The following is a 15032-nucleotide window of genomic DNA, read 5'->3' as shown; positions in this document are numbered from 1 at the left end:
TGCAGTAGTTGAGCGTACAGAGTGATTAAGATATCACAAAAGCGAAAGCGCGTCAAAACAAATTTCCTTGCACTCCGGAAGGCATTCGATGCCTTAAATCATCAGTTTTACGCAAAAACCAAGAGATGATGGAATAAAGTGATAACATGGTAGAATAAGGATAAAAATTGCCTTAGTTTCCGGATATTCTCGAATCCTCTTAACAAAAATAAACCAAAAAGGTGGAGGCGTAATGATACAAACCTCAAAATCCTGGTTCTGAGAAATATTGAAAAGAATTTCAACAGGGTGTCCGTATCATTTTGATTTTTAAATTGTAAATGTAACCTACAAAAGAGTAATATTCACTTTCAAAAAAGCGAGAAACCGAATAGAAAGTTTTGAGATGCTAGAGAGTTCCGCCGAAGAGAACAAAAAGAATCCCGCAGTGACAATCCTTTTTGGTGACAATAATATTGAAGTTAAAAAACAAAATTGATGAAAAATTAAAAATCGAGCATTAGACGAATGGCTTTGCACTCTTCTAATCTTCACTTTTCTAATATTGCAAATTAAATTAACAAGCACATTAAATTGAACGAAAAATACAATTCTTCCTAAACACAAAATTCAATCCTGATATAAAAATCAAGAAATAAATATAGAAATTACACTTCCTAATTTGAAAAACAAAATGTAAACAGGTGTACACAACGAGAGTACTTTGCTATGAAAGCAAGAGCAACAATAACCATTCCCTATCTAAGCTTTTAATATATATATTAATCAATCAGATAAGCTGAGTGTCCAGATGAACTAAAGAAAGCAAAACTTCTACAACTATGTAAAAGTTGATTAAAAGTTTTAAAAATCTCGAAAACAGCCAAAAGATATAATCATCCAATTTCACTTCTTAGATTGTGCAACCATCTTTACGAAAAGTAATGTTCAACAGGGTATACGTCTAGTTTGAGCAGTTCAAGCTTTTTCATAACAAACGGTTTACTTATAGAAGCAAACATAGTACTATACATGCAGTAGTTGAGCGTAAAGAGTGATTAAGATATCACAAAAGCGAAAGCGCGTCAAAACAAATTTCCTTGAACTCCGGAAGGCATTCGATGCCTTAAATCATCAGTTTTACGCAAAAACCAAGAGATGCAAGGAATAAAGTGATAACTTTAAAGTAGTTTCACTTTTACTTGAGATTTAGAAAACAGTAGATTTAAATGGTCATCGCTCAAACTGGGAGGAGCTCAAATGTTGTGTACCTCAGGAAACAAATGTGAAGTATTAACCACTCTGGCGCCATTCTTCAGAACGCATGCTGTTCACCGATAGTGACGCCCTTTAGAAAATTTCGAAAATCATAAAACTTGATGAGCATGATCGCTATTGTTTACTTAGAACAATCATTAAACAAATAATCAAATACCAGCAAGCCCCACCTTACTTTTGAATAATAACTTGACACACACCGAAATTGCTACTCTAATATCCAGTTGAATAATACCGTGATAATTTTCTTCAATTATTATTGTCATAATCTTTTGTTCTTAATTTACTGAATTTTTTCACTAAACACATCTTTTCTGGCTTTCTTATAGTGAGAAAAAACATTATTTTGTTAAATATTTACCTAAAGTTGTAGACCTCGTATCTAAAGAAAAAAGAAGAACTGCTTTGCCATCCATCCGCTTGTAGAAAACACCTGAAAAACCTTAGAAAAACTTTAGCGCATGCACACGCAACAAGCAAACATTTTGATTAGGAAGTTATTAGTATTATACCAGAACACCTTGTTACTATACACCTGGTATACGAGTTGGTGACAGGAAGGAAGACAACTTCATCAACATTCAACTTTTCTAGAAGACAAAGATGAGCTGAAACAACACGCCAGTAGTATCTGTGTAAAGGGTCAGCTTTCCTAGTGCTTAATACGTGGAAAAAACGAGGAAATTTCACGTGGTACACACAGAAGCCACAGCAAGGGTTCGTTGAAAATCTATTTTTTCGTCCTATTCTCAGTGTAGTAAATTGATATAGTGCTTAAACAGCTTGATGAACGCTCTCCAGTCGGTTTTACTCAATTTAACTATTCATGAAAACTGTTGCTTGTGAGATCATCAATGAACCATGAATTGATGAAACTGATTTCACTCAAACATAAATTAGCAGCCTAAGGCCATTAAGCCAACAGACAACATTACAGCTCAATTTATACTTTGTTATCTGTACGTTTTTGAAATCTTAAGCTAAATCTTAAGCGCAGAGAAAAACTTTTCTCCGTAACTCATCTTAAGTCCAGTTTTCACACCAATAAAAACACGATAAAGTTCACAAAAGTGTAAAGAACACATTTAAACTAAAATTAAAATGGCACAACCACAAATCACACCAAAACCTTATGGTGGATTAGATAAAGAAAGTTTTCGAGAGTTTGAGAGACTTTTGAGGAGCATGGAGTAGCTGCAATTGCAGGAGCACAGCAGGCAAATTTTTTGCAACTGCACTTGAAAGACGGAGCACTTCGTTACTTTCATACTTGACCCGAGGCTACAAGAAAAAATTTAGAACTTAGTTTAACAGCACTCAGAAATCAATTCTGCAATCCCCATCTTCAAGAATTACATGTTACAAAATAAGAAAGTATTAAATTTGATCCGAAAACCAACTCCCCAGAAAACTGGTAACGTTACAAAATATGGCAGTGCGCGCGTACCCAGATCCAATTCCTGAAGCCCATCCCAACGGAGCAATTCAAGCTGCGATTGATGCATTTGACGCACGAAATCCGCAAGCATTGCTGTTTGCCGAACAGGAGAGAGAGAGCACCAGATTAAACGGTTCTTTAAAAAAAGCATGCCTAGCTGGTTGAGAGCCAAGCTTCTAGAGCAAACTGATAACACAGCCATAGAAGATTTATGCCTCCTTGCGTGTAAACAACTGACTATTCACAACATGTGTAACATGAATGATTACTCCGATGGAGCATTTAACGAATTGAATAGTACGCTCACAGAGAATTTGGTTAATGCCCTATCAAAAATAACTCAGACACAGGAAGCCATGAAAAATAAAATGAAAGCTCTCGCAAAAAAATTAGATGAGAAAAATCAACAGAGACAAGACAATAGCTACCAAAATACAGGCTACCAACCAAATCGAGGATACGGTCGCGGAAACCTCAGGGGAAATTTTAGAGGAAATAGAGGATACAGAGGCCGAAATGGCTATCGTAATAATTTTTGTCGAGGTAGAGGACAAAACTATTCACACAATTCATGTCAACAACTATCATTTACACCAGCACCAACACAGGCATCTTATCAAAGCGCAGAACAAAGTCCAAGTGCAGAATTCAGTGGTCAAGCACCTATACAAGTCATACCCCCAGAACAAAGTTCTAGTCACGTAGCAACTACACGGTACGCTAAAGTCGTTTGCTTTAAATGTGGATATCCCAATCATTTGGCAAATCAATGTGCTTTAGGAAGAGGAAAAAGACAAGGGGGTAACTTCCCGTTTCAAAAAGCACCAAAAAATTTTTAAAGCCACAACTCTCAAAACTGTCCAAGAATCAATCATCACCTTTTTTTACTCAAACAGAACAAAAATTAGATAGTAACCTAGTTAATTCAGAAAATGACCTTTGCGCAACTATCCCACTAGAGGGAGACTATTTATCTTATGTTCACGTTCTCTTTGACGCCAAAATTCGCCGCCGAGCTTTGATTGACACAGGTTCTTGCGCGAATGCAATACCTCAAGTCTTATTAGAAAATCTTCAAAAACAGAAAGGCTAAGCTTGAGTTTATTGAACCAAGTTTTAAAAATGTCAAACTTGCATCTGGTTCACCTGTATCTGTTCACCTGTATATGCTGTTAGAATTCACTTCGAGATCCACAAGCATAAATTTTCTGACGATTTTATTGTTCTTCCAACGATGAACACTGTAATTATTGGCAATCCTTTCTTTAAGAAAAATATTATCAGGATCTGTCACTCAAACAATTTGTTAAAACTACCTGATATAACTGTCCAATTGAATGAAATTAAGCCGAAATACCAAAAAAGCACATTTTTGAAGAAACTGAAGAAAATTCCAATTTTTCTTAGTAAAAAACACTCTATTCCGCCGAATTCTCATAAAATCTTAAGAATGCACATTGAGAGAAAACTCTGATCAATTCTCAGAATGCAGTGGTGTAGTTATACCTAATAAACAATTCGAAAAAGCAGCAGAAATAGCGCTTACTTCATCACTCAGCACAATTGATTAAAAAGGAAAAATACTAATATCTGCAAAAAACATTTCTGATCACTATGTTCACATTAAAGCTGATACTCTAATTGCCTCATTCGATATTTTGAACCAATCGCAGGCGGATAGACTTATTAATATTGACCCTCAGCTAATTGTTTTAGCGAAAATGAGAGACCCAAATGACCTAGAAATTGGTCTCAATCAATTAGTGAAGGTAGATCTCTCAAATCAGAAAACTCGCCCCAGCCCTGAGTGTAATAAACTCTGGTTTCCGACTCCAGAAACCTGCAGTAATCCAAAAAATCCACCAACTTTGCAGAGAGAAATTTATGAGCAAATAAAGCACTTTCAAAGCCTTGAAAAAAATGACCCGAAAAATGATTGTGAACAGAAGGAAAAGTTTTAAGTGGGAAAATTCAGTTCTTACGCCAGAGCAAAAGGTCGAAGTTGAAAGGTTACTCGTGGAATATTCCGACATATTTGCTATACATCGTTTTGATGTAGGTTACAATACAGAGCTCAAAAATAAACTAACACCAGAAAATGACATGCCTGTTTACGTTCGATGTCCAATTACGCCCATACATTTGAGGGATGAGCTCATTGTTGAATTAGCTCTTATGCACTATTTCAATCTTGTGACAACTCTTTCTCATTCCAAATATAGTAGCCCTGTGTTTGCCCAACGAAAATCATCAGGCAAGCTTCGAATTTCGATTGACTTAAGAATAAACCACCTACTAAGGAATGATTATTTAAACACGAACTTTCCAATCTCAAAAATGAGCGATGCCTCAAACCACTTTGCCGGAAAAACTTTGTTTACAAAGCTAGATTGTTCGCAAGCATACCACTGTGTACAAATGGCAGATGACCTTTCAGTTCAACTTTTAGCATTGAACTTTGCTTCACGAACTTACGCCTACAAATGCCTAGCACAAGGTCTCAGTAAAATCTGTCACAGGTTTCAGTGCATTTATAAGGCATTATTTAGATCCAGGCCTAGCTGCGAACATTTGCACTCAATACATGGATGACATTGGTAGCGCTGTTGACAAATTTGAAGACCTTATTCCTAGCCTCACAAAAATTTTCGAATGTGTTAGAAAATCAGGATTGAAACTTTCTGCTAACAAATGTGAATTTGGTGCGCAAAAAGTAACATTTTTGGGTAAAATAATTACTCCAGCAGGTATTCAGCCAGAAAGTGAAAGAATTAAAAAGTTTGAGCAAACTAACCATGCCAAAAACAGTAAAACAAGTGAAAAGGTTGATTGGATTTCTGCAAATTTGGAGAGATTTTATCCCTAATTTAGGTGAAAAACTGCTGCTATTTTATAAACTGTTGAAAAAAAACGTGGAACAATTCATTACTGATGAGCTTGACAAAATCTAGAGATCTTGAAAACATATCTTCAAAAAGCTACAACTTTAACACTAAAGTTTAGCAAAACCAGGCTTACAGTATGTGTTATGTGATGCTAGCTATTACGGATCAGGCTTTGTCCTGATGATTGAAGATTATATCGTAGGCCAAAAAAAAGAAAAATCGAAAAATATATGCACCAGTAGCTTTCGGGACCAAATATTTTAATGAATCTCAGTTGAAATTCTCGACATACAAGGAATTCTTGGGATTGTATTTCGCCCTTGATCATTTCTCCCATTTTATCTGGGGTACAGAAAAAGCAGTTTTAGTCTTGACTGATAATAAAAGTTTGACGCAATTTTTTCAGTCAACAGCAATTCCACCTTCGCTTTGGAATTTCTTGGAAAGAATTTTGTCATTTAACCTTGTAATTGCACATATCCCCGGCAGAGCAAATTATGCCGCAGATTTTTCATCACGTGTCCAAACTGACCCCAGTCAGACAATTCAGCTCAAACTAACAGATCGTATACCTGTTAAGGGAGTTGAGATAGAAACGGTTGCAAAATCACCTGATGTTTCCTTGAGTTGTTTGGAAACCTTCGAAAGTTTGTTTAGTTCAAATTCCTCACAAATAGGTCAAAATGTGATTTCTGAACTCAAACAAAAAGGGATTTCTGATGACCCTCTTATGCAAATACAAGTGCAAACCAAAAACAAATACCAAACCAGATGTCCTTTCAGGCTTAATTCGACTCAAATATTGCAAAAATGAATTCAACGCAATTCTCATGCGTGATCCATCTGATCAACGCAATGACCTTTTGGAAAAACTTAACCCATTAGATCTTAAAGTGGAACAAACAAAGGATGAGGTTATAAAAAGTGTTGTTCAGTGGAAGCTTCAAAACCATATTGATGATTTGCGATATGCATCCTTTGCTCTTAAGAAGTACAAAAAACAATTTGACCGCCTAGTACTAATTGAAAACATTCTCTATAGACAATTTTTTGATCACACAAAAAAATGAAATACTTACAATATTGTCTACCACAGCACCTTTGGAAAGAGGTTATATGCCGCTTGCACAATTCGCCTACGGCAGGCCATGTCGGAAAAGTTAGAACAGTGCAAGAATTCCGAAAAAGATTTTACTTTCCAGGCTTTGTTGAGTATTTTGTTCAAATGATCAAAAACTGTTTAACATGCATACAACAAAAAGCAATTTCAAACAAAGCCCTGCAACCCTTTTTGCAACGATTATCGTCATTGCAATCGTTTCCAGGCGACTTGCTTCAGATAGATATCGTTGGCCCATTGCCATCAACACTATATAAATACGTACTAACAGGCATTGATGTATTTTCAAAATATTTGTTTGCCGTACCACTGACAAGAATCACAGCAACAGTATTTGCAACTGAACTCACAAAAATATTTTTTCAGCACAGCTATATTCCCCATACAATCATTTCATATTTAGGCACAACCTTAGTAGCAGAACTCATGCATGAATTAGCAAAACTGTTAGAAATAAAAATTGGACGTGCAACTTTGAAACACGCTGAGAGTGTAGGAGTAGTTGAGCGAGCTCATGGAGCACATAAGCGCATTCTTAGGCTGAGCACAAACGAGCAGTGGTCCAATTGGCACAAGTATGTACCTCTGGCTACTTACATTCACAACACCTCATACTACACGTCAATTGGATGTTCTCCAACGGCAATATTCCATGGAAGAGAACCAGTAAAACCACTTGAAGTCAGATTCAATAACAAAGCAATTAAAACGCTGGATCCCAGATCTGATTTTGTGATTGATTTACAGGATGCAAGGCAACAAAAGTTTGCAGAAAATAAATCTTCACTCATTGAAAGCTACCACAAATACCGCACTTATTATGACGCTAAAGCACAAGTAAATCCATTAAATATTCATACGTACTGTCTTATCTTAAATCCTAAACTATCCCATCAATCTGATTTTTGAAGCAAATCAATGCATGTCTGGATACCATTATACCGAGTGGAAAAACTTTTAACGAATTCAATTTATCTAATTCGTAAAGTTGGAACTAACTTGACACAATGCCTTCATCGGATTAGACTTAGACCTTACGGACCTACAGAAGCTCCAATTGATTTAGAAGACATCAGCCCTGACAATTTTGTACCGGATCCAGTATTGGGAAAATATCGTCAAGAACCAGAAATGTTCGATGACGAAATCCCATAACTTCTTGAACACAGTTTTATCAGTGATGTTCCAGAACAAATTGAGCAGGAGGAAAGTCAACCTGTCACAACTACACTGAACTATCAGATAGCAGTGCCAGCAGTAGCTCAACCGGGACCAGTACCACCACCAGCTGTACCTCTTCCACCAGTTGTTCATCCGCCCCCCGCGGTTGCTCCACCAAGACAACCACCAGAACCGAAAGAACTTCTCAATTTTCCTGAACCTCCACAAATCCTTTTGGAGTCAGACAGTGATTTTGAAATTGAGACTCACGAAAACCAAGATCCAGCAGAAGAAGTACAGCCAATGGTCAATACAGGAGGAATGCAAGAAGAAGGAACCGAATTTCCTTTCGCCGACTTTCCGGAACCTTTTGAGCATCATGGCCAGCCTCCGATGATCAATCAACAAATATTTCCGAGGATAAGACATGAAAGTACACTCGAAACACCTATTTCGCAGAAAAATGTGAATAGAAGGGTTACATTTCATCCAGACTCCACAAAAATACCAAAAACAGCCGTAACTCAATCAAAAAGGAAAACGGTAAAAATCTCGTTAGGTAAAAATATTCATTCCCGTCTCCAACTTGTCGAAAGAACAGAAACGCCAAAAAAATATAAAGTCATCGAGAGACAGCACGAAGAGATTAGCCTATCAACAATGGCCTTCACGCGCTACAAAACTTGACGTGAAAAGAAGCCAAGAGGTTATTGAAACCGAACAAGACACACCTTCAACAAGTTCATTAACAAATTAACAACTAAAACATCAACGAAAACAGAATCATCACATAAACAGTCGTCACCGTTGCATAATTTAGTTGTAGGAGCCAAGCGAAAAAGTAAGTTGAATAAAGAAAAAGAGGAGAAAAGAAAACAAGGTCATCTCAGAGCTATTATTGGACCTAATCCACAGATATTCTTTACAACAGAAAATTTCTGCCTCTACGTACTCAATTGCACAAGCGAAAACGGCTGATAATCCCTATCAGAAACTAACTGATCTGAAACTCTTACCTAGCAACGAGTCCAAGGGACACAAAATTATTTAGCTTCTCTTCTTTCTTTTGAAGACAAAAAGAATTACAGATTTGTTTACAGCTTAGTCACAAAAATGTCAAAAAATCAACCATTCTCAAAAAATGTGATACTCACTTGTCTCCTAAGCTTACGTCGGCATGTTCAAAACAATAAAGTTATTTAATTATCCATCTCTCAAATCGACTGGGAAAATGCAAGTAGAAATTGGCCTATCGTTTTTAAAATGATTTTAGAAACCTTTCGAAATGTCAAATTAGATATTTACATACATATAGAAAGCGAATACAATTATTAGTTTGATATTAAACGTAGTCAATCATAATAATATTTAAGGTTTCCATTGACATTGAGTTTCTGATGTATGTACCTGATACAATCTAATCAAAAAGCTAAAAGAGAAGAATGAGGTTAAAAAAAAGTTATATGCACACAAATTATTTTCAACGCAAAATTGAGACCCCATAAACATCCAGAGCAAGTTTCATCACCAGGGGAATAGTAGTTTTTGAGTTGTTGAAAAACTTTATTTTTCCCCATGTAATAAGATACGGGATAAAAATTTTTTTCTCTCCCCGGCGACAATTTTGAACTCTAAATTTTCAAAAATTTACTAGGCTCTCTTGACCGGATGTTAGTCTTTCCTACCACGTTTCATCACCAGGCGGATTATTTGTAACCAATTTCCAAGTAGCGGAACGACGTTCTTCTGGGACTTTTAAACCAACTGATAGTAATGAGGTAGAGCCTCCGATGTTGTTAACTGTAACTACACTGTGTAACCATCCATACGGGAGATAAACGGAATCCCCAACTCGTTGCTTACAAAATGATTTTGTCACTATATTGTTCAATACATTCTTAAAATTGATAAGCAAAAATGTATCCGTCTTCGAGCTGTTTTGCAACAGACACAGGAGGAGCAAAAAACCAAATTTTTTTACATTGGCCGTACAGCGTAATCAGGCAGTCTGTAGCTTCAGTGAAATCCGAATGCCAACGTGTAAAATTTTCTCCTTGGGTGACCAGCAAGTAACCATAAGAAAAATTGGAAATTTGGGATTCTTTTGGCACTGTGACTTTGTAATCACATGGATTTTTTGGAAAAAGACCCATATGAACATAAGCGCCGAATTCTCCAGTTCTGGTTCCAGAAATGTCATAACTATATTTCAATCGATCAACTGAGACCAATTTGTCAATCATTCGCTAAAAAAAGAGAAATTTTCTGACTAATACACTTATGAAAATTATGAGAACAGTTGATAATTTTTTACCTGAGTATTGTCAGAAGTGTACTTAATACACATGACTCAACCAAAGCAGGTTTTGTTCGGTCAATAGCCTCCACATTACTCACAGATAAAACCTTGTGGAGATTCAATGTGTTTTTAACAACATCATGTAAAACGTTGACACCTTCTGGTCTAACACAACCACTCCTCGAAGTTGGCTTCAAGAAAATTATCTGAAAAACTTTTATCTTTGAAAGCGTTCACTAATTCTCTTAGATGTGAAAGTTTAGGGTCGAAAGTCAAGTTATCCACAGAGTTTTAAGCAAAAACTTAAACACCAAAGCACAAGTATCTAAAACAAAGCTGAAGTATTTGTAAAGTACACTAAGAATTAAGTCCAACAGTAATCAATAGTCAGTCTAGAAATGAGTAAGGACTAAGTACACTAAATAGTGAAAAGTGAAGACAAAGAATTGACAGCAGCAAACAGCTGACGCAATTATTGTGATGATTGACAACCAATTCACACTTGTGTTGTCAACAGTCGGCCCACAAGCCAAAGGTCGCACTGACGTCCACACCTTTGTGTTGCCCATCTCAATGAATGAGCCGTTGTGACAGCAATTCAAGATATGGCCTCGCCACTCGATAACAGTATAGCACAAGCTGACTGCTAAGAGAGCAGAGGCAAGAACAAATTTCAACATAACAAGGAACTGAAAACAGCAAGATTACTTACACAGGTAGAACACACACTTTCATCTTTTACCTGTTTCCACTCAACTTAAAACAAGAGGAGCGAAACTTTAAATCTAAAACAAAAACACAGCAGTTAATTATAATAAAGAAAAGTTTATGTTTAGATGAGGCTTGCTGACACCCTAACCCTCCTAACCTTAACCTTATTTGCCCTAACCCAAACGCCATTAGTTACAATTGCGACTGACTACGAACACGAATTCGATGATGTTTTAAACAAAGGAATTCTATTTAAGGAAGTCAAAAATTCTTTTAGCAGAAAAATTTATTCCTGTACAGTTCCTGGTCCCATTTCCTTCACATAATTTCACGCTGAAACCAGAACTAGTGACGATGCTTGATAAACTGAATCACATGTGCAGTCTTCCATCTTCCCATTGTCCACTTGACTTCGCTTCTCATTTTCAATCAAATCACTCATCATTCAACGTGAACTGGATGTTTCATAAAATTGAACACCAAATGAACCAATCCAAACGGGATGTTTCGGTTATCCGGAACGAAATAGCAACGTTCCTGCAAACGAATGCCAACCGAGAAAAAGGGAGCCGTGTACGACGAGGCGCTCATGTAGGAGCATTAGCAGTAGCAGGAATAGGACTTTTTGGATCTGGATTGATGATGGGAAGATCAGGAAATTGTGGACTCAGTGGAATATTTGGCCCATGTCAAGACCAGGCGAAGACAAACGCACCTAATATTGCTCATCTTAGAACCATAACAACAATCCTTGCTGACCACGTCACCAAAATGAAAACTGACACCGACCAAAAATTCTTCTTAGTCGGAAATAAACTGAAAGAAGTTGAAGAAGCGCAACAACAGATGGTCGAGACGCAGAACCAAAACTGGCAGCTCATTGAAGAACAGTTTAACGCCATTTCAATGAACTTCCACATTCTTAGAGATTGCACTCAGATGCTCTTTTCGAATCAGCAAGTAAATTTTAACTTTGATACCATGGCATCTATACTGTCACTCCTATACTCTGATGTAAAAACTTATCGATCTGCAATCTATACATACCGAAGGAACGTCTTGAATGCTATACCAACTCTTCTTCAGCAACACCTCCCGATGTCGCTAGTTCCCAAGAAATCGCTACAGGCAATTCTTCAATCAGTCGGAGACGAAATTGTTCTCTCAGGCAGCAGGCTGTCACTGGCAATACCGCCAAATTCAGACATTATGTCCTATTATGATGCTAAGCTGTTGTGCGATGTTGTAATGGTCAATGAAGGAATGATATTAACCCTTGCGATTCCACTTGCATCTCGCCAAACAGTATTTTCAACTTACAGTGCTCGAGTGGTACCAATGCCACAGAGAGAACCTCGAATGGCAATTAAATGGGTTATAGAAGACCCATATCTTGCAATTTCCGAGGATCAAAAGGAATCGATGGCGATCTCTCAAGCACAGTACGACAGCTGCCTAGGATCCACCAGGTACAAAATTTGCCACGAGCCGCCAGCATCTCAAGCAAATCACCCCTCATGTCTCGCGACACGATTTCTAAGCTCTTCCCTAAAAGCCGCTGAAACTTGCGATACAGAGGTATTCTACCTCCCGACACAAGTACAGGCAGACGACTTGGGATACGGCATATGGCTGCTCACCTCTGGAATCGACACATAACGAAATGCGAGAGTACAGCCTACAGGAGCAATACAAATCGTGGAATCAACTAATTCCCGGTTGCAAAATTTGTATAATTACTGTTGCCTGTGATTTCAAAGTGATAGTGGGAGACAACATCAAAATAAGATCTGCTTTGGAGAGCTGCGATAAAAAATTCCTGCAAAATTCATTGATGTACAACTGCCAGACCCACTCGAACATCTGATAGGAGCAGTTCCGGATGTTAAAGACTTACCGTACTTTGAAACCCGAACAGAGGCAGGCGTAATACTTTTGAGGAAAGTGCGAGCAGAACTTCTGAGAAGCCCTAAGTTAAAAACTAGTGAAGATCTCGTGAGGATTGCTCAACCTCTGACAATGGACATGTCCAATTTGAAACCGACTTTTCAATCTGAATTAAAAGAATATGTTCCCATCAACCTGTCATTATCACTTACCATAATTGTTTTCGTTCTGAACCTATTCCTTCATATTGCCTTCATTTGGGCCTACCACAGATTTAACATCAAACGAAAATACATGCCTTCGTTCCTCAAACATGATAATGTTCGCCATTGTCTAGTAGTCAAGTCTGATGATGTCAACGAAATTCATAATGTGTATCAGCAATGGAAGAACCAGTATGAAATTTTCCAGTTCGAGGACAATAAGATGAAACTGTAAAAGCCATCCCTGTCTCGCCGCAGCAGTATGAACGTGCCATCATCTAAAGTCAGTACGATGCTTTCACACTCAACTGCTGATCTCGACACTGAACCTGATCAATGTTCATCCCCAGTTTAAGGTGCAGTGTTATTGTTAAACTAAAAAGCCCTTTCGACAAACTTCTTTCTGATCGAACACTCTAACAACTGCCCAAGCTCATTTGGATTACAATCTTGCTCTATTCCATACGCCCCGACAAAAAATGACTTCGAATGGATTCAATTTTCTACAACCAGTATATATTCGCCAAAGACATTATATAGTTGCCTCATCATATTTTCAATTTCTCTAACGATGTCATCATAATTCTATACACGGAACAATTACATTTGGGACTGGAGTCTTGTGGCCGAATTGTATCGAAATTTTCTTTGGACGTCGAACAATGAAGGACAAGTTTTTTCAAGTCTGGAAGTTTCCCTGAGGAGGGGAGAGTTACGCCCTATAGAAACTTCCGAAAAAATCATAAAACTTGATGGGCATGATAGCTATTGTTTACTTAGAACAATCATTAAACAAATAATCAAATATCAGCAAGCCCCACCTTACTTTTAACAATAACTTGACACACACCGAAATTGCTACTCTAATATCCAGTTGAATAATACCGTGATAATTTTCTTCAATTATTATTGTCATAATCCTTTGTTCTTAATTTACTGAATTTTTTCACTAAACACATCTTTTCTGGCTTTATTATAGTGAGAAAAAACATTATTTTGTTGAATATTTACCTAAAATTGTCGACCTCGTATTTAAAGAAAAAAGAAGAACTGCTTTGCCATCCATCCGCTTGTAGAAAACACCTGAAAAACCTTAGAAAAACTTTAGTGCAGGCACACGCAACAAGCAAACATTTTGATTAAAAAGTTATTGGTATTATACCAGAACGCCTTGTTACTATACACCTGGTATACGAGTCCGATGATAAACATTACAAGTATACGGTGTACGAAAAGTAAAATTTCTGTAAATATCTGATGACCTCAACAACGTGAAATAATAGCAAAATTAAATTAATTAGTAATCAAAAAACGGTCCATTTAAATGTACAGCCAATTTGAATGGTATACCAATAAAACACGAAAAATGTAACTATTTACTGATATAATTAGATTCATGCTTAATTTTTCAATATCAAGTTGCTAATGTTGAGCAATATCAAGTTGCTATTGCTGGGCAACAAAAATTGTCAAAAAAAAACAACCTAGTGTAACGACAAAAATTCGGCATTAAACTTCCAGATATCAGTTCATCTAATAATACATTTCTAATGTTTAACAAATTATTCAGTATTACGTTCTTGTATACGGTTGTTGCAGTTACACGTCATTTTTGCCTATATTATACTACAAAAATAAATACGTTGATAAATTTCAGACAAAAAGACAGATAGCAATGAGGATCTAAATTTTAATGCAATATACTATCTGTACACTAGCTGCATCTCTACGAGCTTTTGAAATTTGTACTTACATTAATAAATCAGCTGCACAGCTAACAATTTTGCAATGAAATGTTTGATTGTAACTCAAATGTATACACTACACCATCGACCAAATTTAGGTTGCTTAATGGGTCGTCATTTTGAAAAGTTGAACGATCTTCCGTGAAAAATAGAGCAACAAAAATTGAATTTTATGTGACGTGCAAGAAACGCAGACCCTGATTCAGCCTCGTCAAAATTGACCATAATTTGAAAAACTCGTATTTACTTCAGAACCCTGATCTTGCGCAAACTATTTTTAAATTGTAAGGTTCTATTGACTAATTATGTTACCGGTGTAATACTAA

The 15032-nt window shown here is 36.8% G+C and overlaps 1 protein-coding gene across 1 annotated transcript in view; it reads right to left on the bottom strand.

Moving 5' to 3' along the window:
* The window catches only part of LOC142349671 (geranylgeranyl transferase type-1 subunit beta-like), a 274458-nt gene that overhangs the window by 80681 nt on the left and 178745 nt on the right, over positions 1-15032 (bottom strand). The window lies entirely within an intron of this gene.

The sequence above is a fragment of the Convolutriloba macropyga genome, chromosome 11 (assembly GCF_964194025.1).
Source record: "Convolutriloba macropyga chromosome 11, txConMacr16.3, whole genome shotgun sequence".
In the NCBI taxonomy this organism is placed as follows: domain Eukaryota; kingdom Metazoa; phylum Xenacoelomorpha; order Acoela; family Convolutidae; genus Convolutriloba; species Convolutriloba macropyga.
Note: the sequence above shows the minus strand (reverse complement) of the source record. Positions and strands in the feature narration are given on the sequence as shown.